The sequence below is a fragment of the Zingiber officinale genome, chromosome 2B (assembly GCF_018446385.1).
Source record: "Zingiber officinale cultivar Zhangliang chromosome 2B, Zo_v1.1, whole genome shotgun sequence".
NCBI lineage: Eukaryota > Viridiplantae > Streptophyta > Magnoliopsida > Zingiberales > Zingiberaceae > Zingiber > Zingiber officinale.
In genome coordinates this window covers 144,356,747-144,368,515 of record NC_055989.1, presented here as the reverse complement: position 1 = coordinate 144,368,515, position 11,769 = coordinate 144,356,747, and positions in this window count along the sequence as shown.

Below are 11,769 nucleotides of genomic sequence, written 5' to 3'. Positions count from 1 at the left end.
AAACCACTTTATTGATAAATAAAACTCTATTTTAAACTGTTTTCTTTCCAATGACCTCTTATATATGTATAAAAATAAATACATAACTCTTCATTTAAAAAAAAAAACAAATAGAACAGTTACATTAACGGTATTTTTAGAATTGGAAAAACATAAATATATATATACATGTAAAAGGTATAAAATGGAGACTTAGTGACATCCTGAGAATCAATCTCTACTTAATCCGTACACACTATCATATATCTATCATATAAAAGAACGTCATATTGTTATCTAGATATTTACAATTTCATCTCAATTATCAAACATTTATAAAATATTTTTCTTCAAATGAAATGTGAAATCATGAAATACTGAATTTCTATATCAATCTTCATGAGTACTTTTTTAATTTAGCCGAATAACAGATAATAAACTTTTATAGAATTAGATCAATAAATCCATATTCAATATAACTTGGTTCATATGTTTTTTTATCGAAGAAACTAAATTCCACTATTGAAATTCTAGCGAATTTCTTTAATGGTCACCCTTTCTCTCATGTGAGTAGGCTAAAATATTTATTAAATATTACAATTTCAACTACCTAAAGGGAATTTTTTAACGATTTTAAACTTTTGAAGACCATTTTGAGAAAATAAAAGAGGAATTTTTATTAAAAAAATATTAATCATTTATTATTGATGATCTAGCAAATTTAAGTGCCGGATATAAATGGAATGGGATGGCATGAGCATGGCAGAGAGGTGCCTCGACGGATGGTAGCATGCATGTGGGGTGGAGCCCGAGAGAGGAACATGCAAATGGTGTGAGCAGAGGTGGACCCAAGCTGAGTCAGCAGCCACGTAGGAGTAGCAATGAGGTAATGCTTGAATGACTAAAAAGGAGAACAATTCATTATTGTTGTTTTGTTTAATTATAATATATAATAATTAAATAGTATAATATTAGTAGTATAATTTATTTTATATATCTAATTTTTCTCTCTGAGATAACAATAAACGTGAAATCCATCCTTTCTAACGTCTCCATATAGTCAGCTCCACGATCAATTTCATGACTGTGATGAGATAAATCGAAAAATTATAATTGACTGTCATAGGAAGGACTTTTTTTCTCAATTTTGTTAAGATTCTACCTATTATCCATTATAATAATATTTATTCCATAATAACTAACTCAATCATACTCATAAAGCTTCTAATTTTTTTTTTTATTTTATAAAAGATAAAATTTGTCATCCTGACCACCCCACGATTATTCCATACCATTTATAATAATATCTAACCTGTAATGACTAATTTAATTATACTTAGAAAGCTTCTAATTTTTCTTTTTATGTTATAAAACATAAAATTTGTCATCCTAATCACCCCACGATTATTCCATACCATTTAAAAAGAGAGTAAATTAAGAAATTAAAACTAGTCATATAGGAGACTAATTTTTTTCTCTAAAATAAATGATTAATCAGGTTAGGTAATGTTGAGCATGGATTATCCGGTCCGGTCCCACGGAAATTTTCCATCGACCGCCAGGATAAATCGGGAAGCACTCGCAGTGAGAGCTTAGGAGTCTAGCATCCTTTAGTTTCGTGTCTCATTTGGAGAAAAAATTTCTATAACATTATCATAATTAAGACTCGAACTACGAATATCTGGATGACACCCGGAGGCAATTAATTTTTTTTCTCTAGCAATTTGATGAGATTGCCGATCAACTTCCTCATTAATGGCCACCATAACTAACCTTACGTAGATGTTATAATTCACTTCGTATGAGTTCATCTACCTTCACTCTTTGTCGGTTGTTAAGGACAAAGAAATCTTTCTTCTAAAAAAGCTTTATTTAGCCTCAAAAATAAAGTTCAGTGAAAGAGACCGCATCGAAACCTAGATGCTTCCCCGCAAAATAAACCCGCCTCTATCTATTCCATTGCCTGCGTGCTACTTAAGAGGAGTGTTTGGGCGGGAAAACAAAGTGACATTAAGATGAATTAATTTGACAATTCTATTTCTACTAAATGGGATTTTTATACAATCACTCGCTACTCATTCATAACCTCTATTCTGTCTCTTTACGCCATTATCTTGTTTGTCTATTAGATTGACTAATCCATCGAACTGACCGTTAAAGATCCAAGTGTGTAATCTTTTGAATCCCTAACTTGTATTTGCATGACTAGACTAGCCCGATGATGGCGATGATGATGCTATGGATCACATAATGCAGGACGGTATCTATAACAAACATGATAACACATAAATCACACCAACCATTTGACAGAATTGATATCTATACATATGTTAACGGTAATAAATTGGGATCCATTTCTAATAGTATAAAATGTTTTATTAGATGTGTGACCATTCTATATAAAGGATTGTTGAATTAGAGAAAAATATTTTCATAATTTATTTCTCTGTATCATACCGTAGAACTAATAATATTGACTACTTAAAATTGTTGGTATTCCAATATAGTTTTGATGTGATCAAACAAGTTAAGTTAGGTTCTGCTGTATTTAACCATGTGTCTAAATGTGCAGGAATTTAGGAGCACAGGGCGTCGAACAAAAGACGCAGCTAGCGAGAAGGACGACACGAGAGAGATTTGACAGGCTCGATGCGTCTGAGGGACGAAGTGCTGCGACAGAGTACACCGACGGATGAGAAGGGAGCGTGCGGTGTTTCCGAGGGACGAAAAGCCAGGAGCGGAAGATTGCTCGAAGAGCAAAAGACGCAGCTAGCGAAAATGTCAGCACGAGAGAGGGCCGACGGGCACGGTGTGTCTGAGGGACGAAAAGTTGTGAAAGGGTACGCTGGCGGACGAGAAGGAAGCATGTGGCGATTCCGAGGGACGAAAAGCCGGAGCGGAAGCTTGCTCGAGAAGGGCGGAAGTTGGGTTCAGGTGAGCATTATTCTGGATGGCCAAAATCACCAAGCGAGCGGAGTCGGAGCAGAAGACCCGGACTAAAGCAAGCGTAGCCAAAGAAGCAAGCGTAGCCAAAGAAGCAGGCTCGGAGCGAAAGTCAACTAAAAGTTGACTTTCTCCTTCGGGGTGCCCGGAATCCAATTCTTAGCTAAATTCGGCGTGGCACGTACCGTTGCATCGGGGATAAAATATTATCCCATTCCAGGCGCCTGGAACCCTTCCAAGCGCCCGAGCAAGGCTATATAAACAGCCATGCTCCCAGAAGCTAAGCACAACCAGAAATATCCAAACAACACTTGTGCGCTTTAACTTTTCTGTTTAGCTTCGTCTTTCTGTGCGTTAATTGCTGTAAAGAGACTTCTCCGCCTGAAGGAGATTTTTAGTGCGCTTTAACTTCCTTTGATTAACAAACTCCCCGGTTGTAACCAAGTAAATTCTCGGTGCCTCTTTTCTTTTAGTCTCTTTATTATTGTTTTATGCAAGTGTTTATTTTAATTAAGTTATAAGTCTGAGAAAGGTTCGTTTGCTTCATTTATGCAGGGGTTATTCACCCCCCCTCCTCTAGCCGGCAGTCGAGGATCCTAACAAGTGGTATCAGAGCCAGGACGCTTCAGGAGGATTAACCGCCAATCGAAGCACCAAATCAATGGTCGGACCGAGCATATACCTACCAAAGTTCGAGGGAGAGTTCGTGAGCTGGAAAAAGAGAATGCAGGTTGATCCTGTCCGAATGGCGAATCAATGGACGCTGGGCACGTGGTGCTCTCCGAGTCGCTGATGGAGATCCCCGGCTTATCGTACGAAGCTCCGGCGAACCTGCACAGAAGTCGGGCCGGGAAGGGGTTCCCGGCGGCGACCCTCCGACGCTCAAGTCAGGCAAGCAAGTAGTGAAAAAAGTGGCTCCAAAGGTGTCCAACACGTACCTCCGGCGAAGGATGAGGGCCTTTATATAGGGCAGCGAAGAAGCGAGTGTACACATACCGAGGTGTACACGTGTCCACGGCCCATACCCCAGTAAGGGCTCGTCAGTGAGCTTACCTGACCCATACTGCTACAGTCCAAGCATGTCCTCGATGGGACAGCGGAACCCCCTGTCATAAGATTTGAAGTACGGCCTACACGTGGAGCATACCCGCTGTCAGAAAAAGATGTCAATTGTCCTTTTGCCCTTACTCCCCGGAGAGAGTCCGGCCGGCCGGCTTCCGCGAAATCTGGTCGGACGCAGGCGGTGGTTTACTTGGGAGATTCTTACTCATGTGCTTTGTGGGGACTATTAGCAGTGCTACCTAATGGCTTTGGCCGAGCGTGCAATCCGATCGGCCCCGCGATCTTGTCCACTGAGCGCCGGAACCCTGACTTTCGACGAGACACCTTCAACCCTCAACTAGACACCGCTCGGCCGCTCGGCCGGTCGAACCCGCCCCTCTCCGCCCGGCCATCTGCTACTATGGCTTCCACGTGGCGTTGACTCCTCCGGACGGGGGGGGGGGGGGAGGGGGGGCCCTGTTCTTACAACCGGATCACTTGCCTCCCCTTCAAGTCTAGTCGAAGGAGGTGATTAGTCTGACTGACTGGACTAGTAGCCTAGCCGGGCGGCATCTTCGGGCAATCCTCCTCCGATCGTCTTCCCGCCGGGATGGCCTTTAAGGTTGGTCAACAGCAACCTTCCTCGGATCTACTTGTAACCCGTGCCAATCTTCGACATTAAGGCTGAGCATGCGCTCATTAAATGCATCGAATGACCAAACGCCACGTGGCCAACTGTCGTCATCGTACGGCGGCGGCGATGTGGTGCTTTGATGGGATCGAGGCGATTCGAAATGGATGGCGCGATGTGCACTTTGACTCCCGTGACCTGGATCCAACGGCGGAGGCCGCCCGGCCTCCGCCATATAAAATCTTCGCTCTCTCCCATTCCCCTCACTTGCCTCCGCGATTTCAACCCGTCCCCAGCGCTTGGAGCTCCGGTGATATCGTCTCTGTTCTCCAACGCTCTCCGGCGCCCCTCCCTGGATCCCTTTCCTCTCTGTAAGGCTTTATAACTTTTCTTCCTCATTTCCGGTGTCTCATCCGCATTTCTTTCCCTAGTTCCAATCCTTGAAACTTCTTTTCGTTGTCTGTTGTTTTTCTCCTGCCTTTTTTCCTTTTTGACTCCTCCCGATCGACTCATGGCTAGTTCTTCCCATCCCGAAGAACAGCCCCTCGGTCCATGGTACACTACCATGCAGTCCCGATTCGAATAGGGGGACTTCGATATTCTGACAAACAATTTTGAAATCCCAGATGATTTCAAAATTCGTTTAGCCGGTCCTTCCGCTCGGCCGCATAGGCCACCGCGCGGAGCTTTCTGTGTCTTCCGCGACCAATTTACCGCCGGTCTGTGTTTCCCTGTACATCCGTTCATCATAGATGTTTGTAATTTTTTCGGTGTGCCGCTCGGCAGTCTGGTACCCAACACCTTTCGTCTCCTTTGCGGTGTTGTTGTTTTGTTCAAGATTCACAACATCCCCCTCCGACCGGAGGTCTTCTTTTATTTTTATTACCTCACACAAGCTGAGCCGGGCACCTTCATGTTCCAAGCTCGGCCCAGCTTAGTCTTCTTCAACAAACTACCCTCTTCCAATAAACATTGGAAGGATTATTTTTTCTACATCCGAATGCCCGATCGGGCCAACTTCCCGACCCAGTGGCAGGTCAGCCTACCCCCCACTCCCGAGCTGAAGAAATTCAAGACCCGACCGGACTACCTCCATGCTGCAAATATGCTAGCCGGTCTGCGCCTTGACATCAATAAGCTTCTTCACGAAGGAGTGATGTACATCTTCGGCCCGAGTCCCATACGGACTCCTCTTCCGACCAGCTTCGGTAAGAATTTTACTTTGGCATTTGTTTTGATTGCTAACTGATTTCTTTTCTTTCCTTTGCAGCGGACATCGTCATGGATTCGGTGATGTTCGGCGTTTTGAAGAGAAAGGCGGCAGCTCTGGAAGTCGCGGCGGCCAAAGAAATGGAAGCGCTGGGTATCCAGCCGGTCGGATCTCATGAAGGAGAGAGCGGGACTCAAGCTGAGTCGGCCGCTCAAGCTTCTCAGTAAAACGTGGCCAGCGGAGCCACCCCCTGGAGAACCAACTGCCCCCGAGGAAGGTTCCGCTCGGGAGGAGGAGCAGCCTCTGCAAAAGAGGCGCCGAGTGGAGACTCAGCTGCGCTCGGCTACCTCCGCGGTCCAACCCTCCAACCGGGCCACCACGATCGCTCGAGGCAAGGCGCCTGAGATCGAAGCCATTTCGTCCGACCGGACACCTTCTGAATGGGACGAACCGGCTGCTCCAATCGAGGCTACTCCGGTGAGCACTCTTCCGCCTGCTCGTCATTCAGTCCAACGCTCGACCATTCATTCGCAGTTTTCTGCGCCGGCTTCTGATCCCCTTCCGACTGCCGGTCGGACGACCCCCAGTCATGGCCGCACGCTTCGGGTCACTCTTCATCTCCCGACTGAAGAGTTGCTGCCGGAGGCCGACCAACCAACTGCGCCCGAGCATACTATCACCCTGAAGGGGCCTCTCGCCGAGATGTGGGCCGATGCTCGGGCCCGCGTCGCCATGATCCCCATCGGGAATTTGGCTAACAGCCATATGCAGCAGGCCACGGGGGTAAGTTTGTAATCTACCGACTTTTGTATTCATTCCTTCCGATCGGCCACTAACAACTTCTAATTTCTCTCATCAGAGATGGGTGGAGGAAATTGCGGTTTCCAACCGCTTGGCCTTAGTGGATGAAGAGCTGCGACAACTGAAGGCAGCAGTTGGTCCGTCCGGCCCTCAGGGCCCTTCATATTCCGAGCTGCAAAAGGAGCTGAAGAGAGCTCAAAATCTGCTGGCGGCCGAGCAGAAGAAGACAACCGATTAGGCCCATGCTTTGGCCGAGTCCGAGCGACAAGTCAAGTCGCTCGACACAAAAATAACCTTGGCCACCACACGGAAAAATACGGCTATCTCCGATCTGGAGAAAAAGAACGTGGAGGCTCGGGGCCTGGAGTTGAAGATAAAGGAGTTGACAGATTAGCTCGACAGGGAGAAGGCGGGCCACTCGGCCGACGCGGACAAGCTTCAGAGTCTGAATGAGGCCCTTACTAGCTCCCAGGCGGCTTTCAAAGAATATCAAGATGCCGAGCCGAGTCGAATCGCTGCCTTAAGACAGAGCAACATCCGCTCGCCTGAATTCTCGGAGAAAATATGCGAGCGGATGTACACAGCCTTCGACTTGGCTATGACCGCCACCACCACTTATCTGAAGTCTAAGGGTCTCCTTCCGGAGTCTACTATTATTCCGGCCGGCGATCAAGTGACGCTTCTGAGTAACATTCCCAGGGACCTCTATGATTTCATTAAGTAGACATCTGTAGGTGTAGTTGGGCCGCTAGGCCAAAAAATGACCATTTTTGTACTTAGGCCGCACGGCCTTAGGCTCTAATCTTAATGCAATGCTTTTCTTTCACGTAGTCTCTTTGCTAGTGAATATGTTGCCTACTCGCCCTTCCGCTTGGCTAAATATGTAACGTTTCGACTGCGTAATATTCCGCTCGGATTATGGAAATCATTCGCTAGATCCCGGTAAGTACCCTTGGGTGCTGGGCCGAGCGGACCATAGAGACGCGCTAACAATATTGAAGGCGAGTTTCTGGGGCAACTGCATCCCTTTTATGGTCATCTTCCGCTCGGATGATTTATAGACGCCGGCTCGTCTCTCGATATTTAACGTCGGAACTCGACGGTCTTCCGCTCGGAGGGTTTATAGTCGCCGGTTCGTCTCTCGATATTTAACGTCGGAGCTCGACGGCCTTCCACTCGGAAGTTTATAGACGCCGGCTCGTCTCTCGATATTTAACGTCGGAGCTCGACGGCCTTCCTTTCGGAAGGACGTCGGCTCGTCTCTCAATATTTAACGTCGGAGCTCGGCGGTCTTCCGCTCGGAGGGTTTATAGGCCTGGCTCGTCTCTCGATATTTAACGTCCGAGCTCGGCGGTCTTCCGCTTCGGAGGGTTTATAGGCGTCGGCTCGTCTCTCGATATTTAACGCCGGAGCTCGGCGGCCTTCCGCCCGGAAGTTTAGACGCCGGCTCGTCTCGATATTTAACGTCGAGCTCGGCGGTCTTCCGCCGGGGTTTATAGACGCCGCTCGTCTCTCGATATTTAACGTCGGAGCTCGACGGTCTTCCGCTCGGAGGGTTTATAGACGCCGGCTCGTCTCTCGATATTTAACGTCGGAGCTCGACGGTCTTCCGCTCGGAAGTTTATAGGCCGGCTCGTCTCTCGATATTTAACGTCGAGCTCGGCGGTCTTCCGCTCGGAGGGTTTATAGGCGCTCGTCTCTCGATATTTAACGCCGGAGCTCGGCGGTCTTCCGCTGGAGGGTTATAGACGTCGGCTCGTCTCTTGATATTTAACATCGGAGCTCGGCGGCCTTCCGCTCGGAAGTTTATAGGCCGGCTCGTCTCGATATTTAACGTCGAGCTCGGCGGTCTTCCACTCGAGTTTATAGACGCCGGCTCGTCTCGATATTTAACGTCCGGAGCTCGGCGGCCTTCCGCTCGGAAGAACACCGGCTCGTCTCGATATTTAACGTCGGAGCTCGGCGGTCTTCCGCCGGAGGGTTTATAGGCGGCTCGTCTCTTGATATTTAACACCGGAGCTTGGCGATCTTCCGCTCGGAGGGTTTATAGCGGCTCGTCTCTCGATATTTAACGTCCGAGCTCGGCGGTCTTCCGCTCGGAGGGTTTATATCGCGGCTCGTCTCTCGATATTTAACGCCGGAGCTCGGCGGTCTTCCGCCGGAGGGTTTATAGACGCCGGCTCATCTCTCGATATTTAACGTCGAGCTCGACGGTCTTCCGCCGGAGGGTTTATAGACGCCTCGTCTCTCTTAACCGCGGAGCTCGGCGGTCTTCCTTCGGAGGGTTTATAGGCCTCGTCTCTCGATCTTTAACGTCGGAGCTCGACGGTCTTCCTCTCGGAGGGTTTATAGACGCCGGCTCGTCTCTCGATATTTAACGTCGGAGCTCGACGGTCTTCCGCTCGGAGGGTTTATAGACGCCGGCTCGTCTCTCGATCTTTAACGTCGGAGCTCGACGGTCTTCCGCTCGGAGGGTTTATAGACGCCGGCTCGTCTCTCGATATTTAACGTCGGAGCTCGACGGTCTTCCGCTCGGAGGGTTTATAGACGCCGGCTCGTCTCTCGATCTTTAACGTCGGAGCTTGACGGTCTTCCGCTCGGAGGGTTTATAGACACCAGCTCGTCTCTCGATTTTTAACGTCGGAGCTCGACGGCCATTAAGGCTAATTTTAACACTGCCGTTCGGCGAAGCTATTTGCCATCCTTTAAGTATTTCTGCTTCCTGCATTACAAGGACATAGGCGACCAAAACATATATAAAATTACATCAGCGCACCTCTCACCCAGCTCATTACAAGGATTTGCGCTTCATGGTTGTCTCAAGTCCCAATCCATCTTCATCCGCTCGGCGGTGCTCCCCCTTGAATGCCGGTTGGATCATTGTCTCGGGGGAGGCGTCCGCTCGGGGATCATTGCCTCCGCTCGGGGATAATTGCCTCCGCTCGGCCACCTGATGCTGACGTTGTTTGTTGCTTCAGCCTCTCGGCTTGCGCATTCTCTCTCTGTTGCTCCACGAGCTTAGCTGCTCTTGCCTTGATTAGAGCGTCGAGTTCCTTCGTGGAGAGCATCACCGTGGGCGGTCATCCAGCCTCGTCCATTGCTTCCGCTCGGATGCAGGTGCCTTCCCACAGACGGCGCCAATTTGATCCTGTCCGAATGCCGAATCAACGGACGCTGGGCACGTGGCGCTCTCCGAGTTGCTGATGGAGATCCCCGGCTTATCGTACGAAGCTCCGGCGAACCTACACAGAAGTCGGGCCGGGAAGGGGTTCCCGGCGGCGACCCTCCGACGCTCAAGTCAGGCAAGCAAGTAGTGAAAAAAGTGGCTCCAAAGGTGTCCAACACGTACCTCCGGCGAAGGATGAGGGCCTTTATATAGGGCAGCGAAGAAGCGAGTGTACACATACCGAGGTGTACACGTGTCCGCGGCCCATACCCCAGTAAGGGCTCGTCAGTGAGCTTACCTGACCCATACTGCTACAGTCCAAGCATGTCCTCGATGGGACAGCGGAACCCCCTGTCATAAGATTTGAAGTACGGCCTGTTGGTGCAACCTTAGGTCAAGGTTGACCTGGTTGACCTGACTCGAGTTGTATTTTGATGTTTGACGAGAATAGAAAAGTTCTATTTTGATGTTTGATGAGAATAGAAAAGTTCTATTCTGATGTTTGACGAGAGTAGAAAAGTTGTATTCTGATGTTTGACAGAATACAAACTTGGGAGATTGTGGGTGCAATCTTTGGTCAAGGTTGACCTAGTTGACCCAAGGTGAGTCGACCTGATTTGGGAAATCCTGGTGAGTGAAGCCAGGTGAAAGTCCTGGTGAGTGAAGCCAGGCAAGGGAAAGTCCTGGTGAGTGAAGCCAGACAAGGGAAATCCAGATAGGTCAAGGTTGACCAGACATCTGGTGAAAAGTCCAAGTATGGAGACTTGGCACGGAAAAGTCCAAGCAGGGAGCTTGGCACGGGAAAAGTCCAAGTATGGAGACTTGGCATGAGAAAAGTCCAAGTATGGAGACTTGGCACGGAAAAGTCCAAGCAGGGAGCTTGGCACGGAAAAGTCCAAGTATGGAGACTTGGCACGGAAAAGCCCAAGCAGGGAGCTTGGCACGGGAGAAGTCCAAGTATGGAAGCTTGGCATGGGAAGTCGGAGAGGGCTCGGTAGCTCGTTCTCCGGACTAGGTCAGAGAGGGCTCGGGAGCTCATTCTCTGGACCAGACGAAGTCAGAGAGGGCTCGGTAGCTCGTTCTCCGGACCAGGTCAGAGAGGGCTCGGGAGCTCGTTCTCCGGACCAGGTCAGAGAGGGCTCGGGAGCTCGTTCTCTGGACCGGACGAAGTCGGAGAGGGCTCGGTAGCTCGCTCTCCAGACTAGGTCAGAGAGGGCTCGGTAGCTCGTTCTCAAGACCAGGAAGGCCTTAGGATTTAGGGATGGGAAGCTCTAAATCCACATGGGCATTGGATCGGTCAGCAGACCGATCTAGTGATACTATGGGTTTTCTGATCGGTCTGGTGACCGATCAATAACCAAACAGTGGCTCACTGTAAGTAATCTGATCGGTCACCAGACCGATCAGGAAACGATCAGGAGGCAGAGAAGGTAGGGGGATCGGTCTGTGGACCGATCCACCTATAGCCTGATCGGTCCACAGACCGATCAGGCTTCGGAATCGTCACTCACAGAGAATTGGGGATCGGTCTGGGGACCGATCAGACTAGGGCCTGATCGGTCCACAGACCGATCAGAGACCTCCTGGACCGATCAGGATGGAGCCTGATCGGTCCAGGCTTAGCCGTTGTGACTCAACGGCTAGATTTCTGTGTTGTTCGTTGTCTTCTTCTTCGTAGGTGCAGATATAAATCAGATGCTGAGAGCCTCTACAGGAGTTTCTTCTTCCTCCTAACTGCGATTTGAGCTTTGCTGAGCTCTCGGTTTGCTGAAGCTTCGCGTGAGCTTCGTGCTGGTTTTCTAGCCGCTGGAGCCGTGAAGCTGCTGCTTCATCAACGGACTCCGACGAGAAGGCAAGCAAGTGTGTGTACAATTTCTATTGTTCTTGTTTGTTTCCTCTATTGTTGTACTCCTCTGTTTTGCTGTTGCAAAGACTTTGTGGTGAGGTTTCTCCACCCAGAAGGAGTTCATATTAGCCGGTTATCTGGGGTTTCATCCA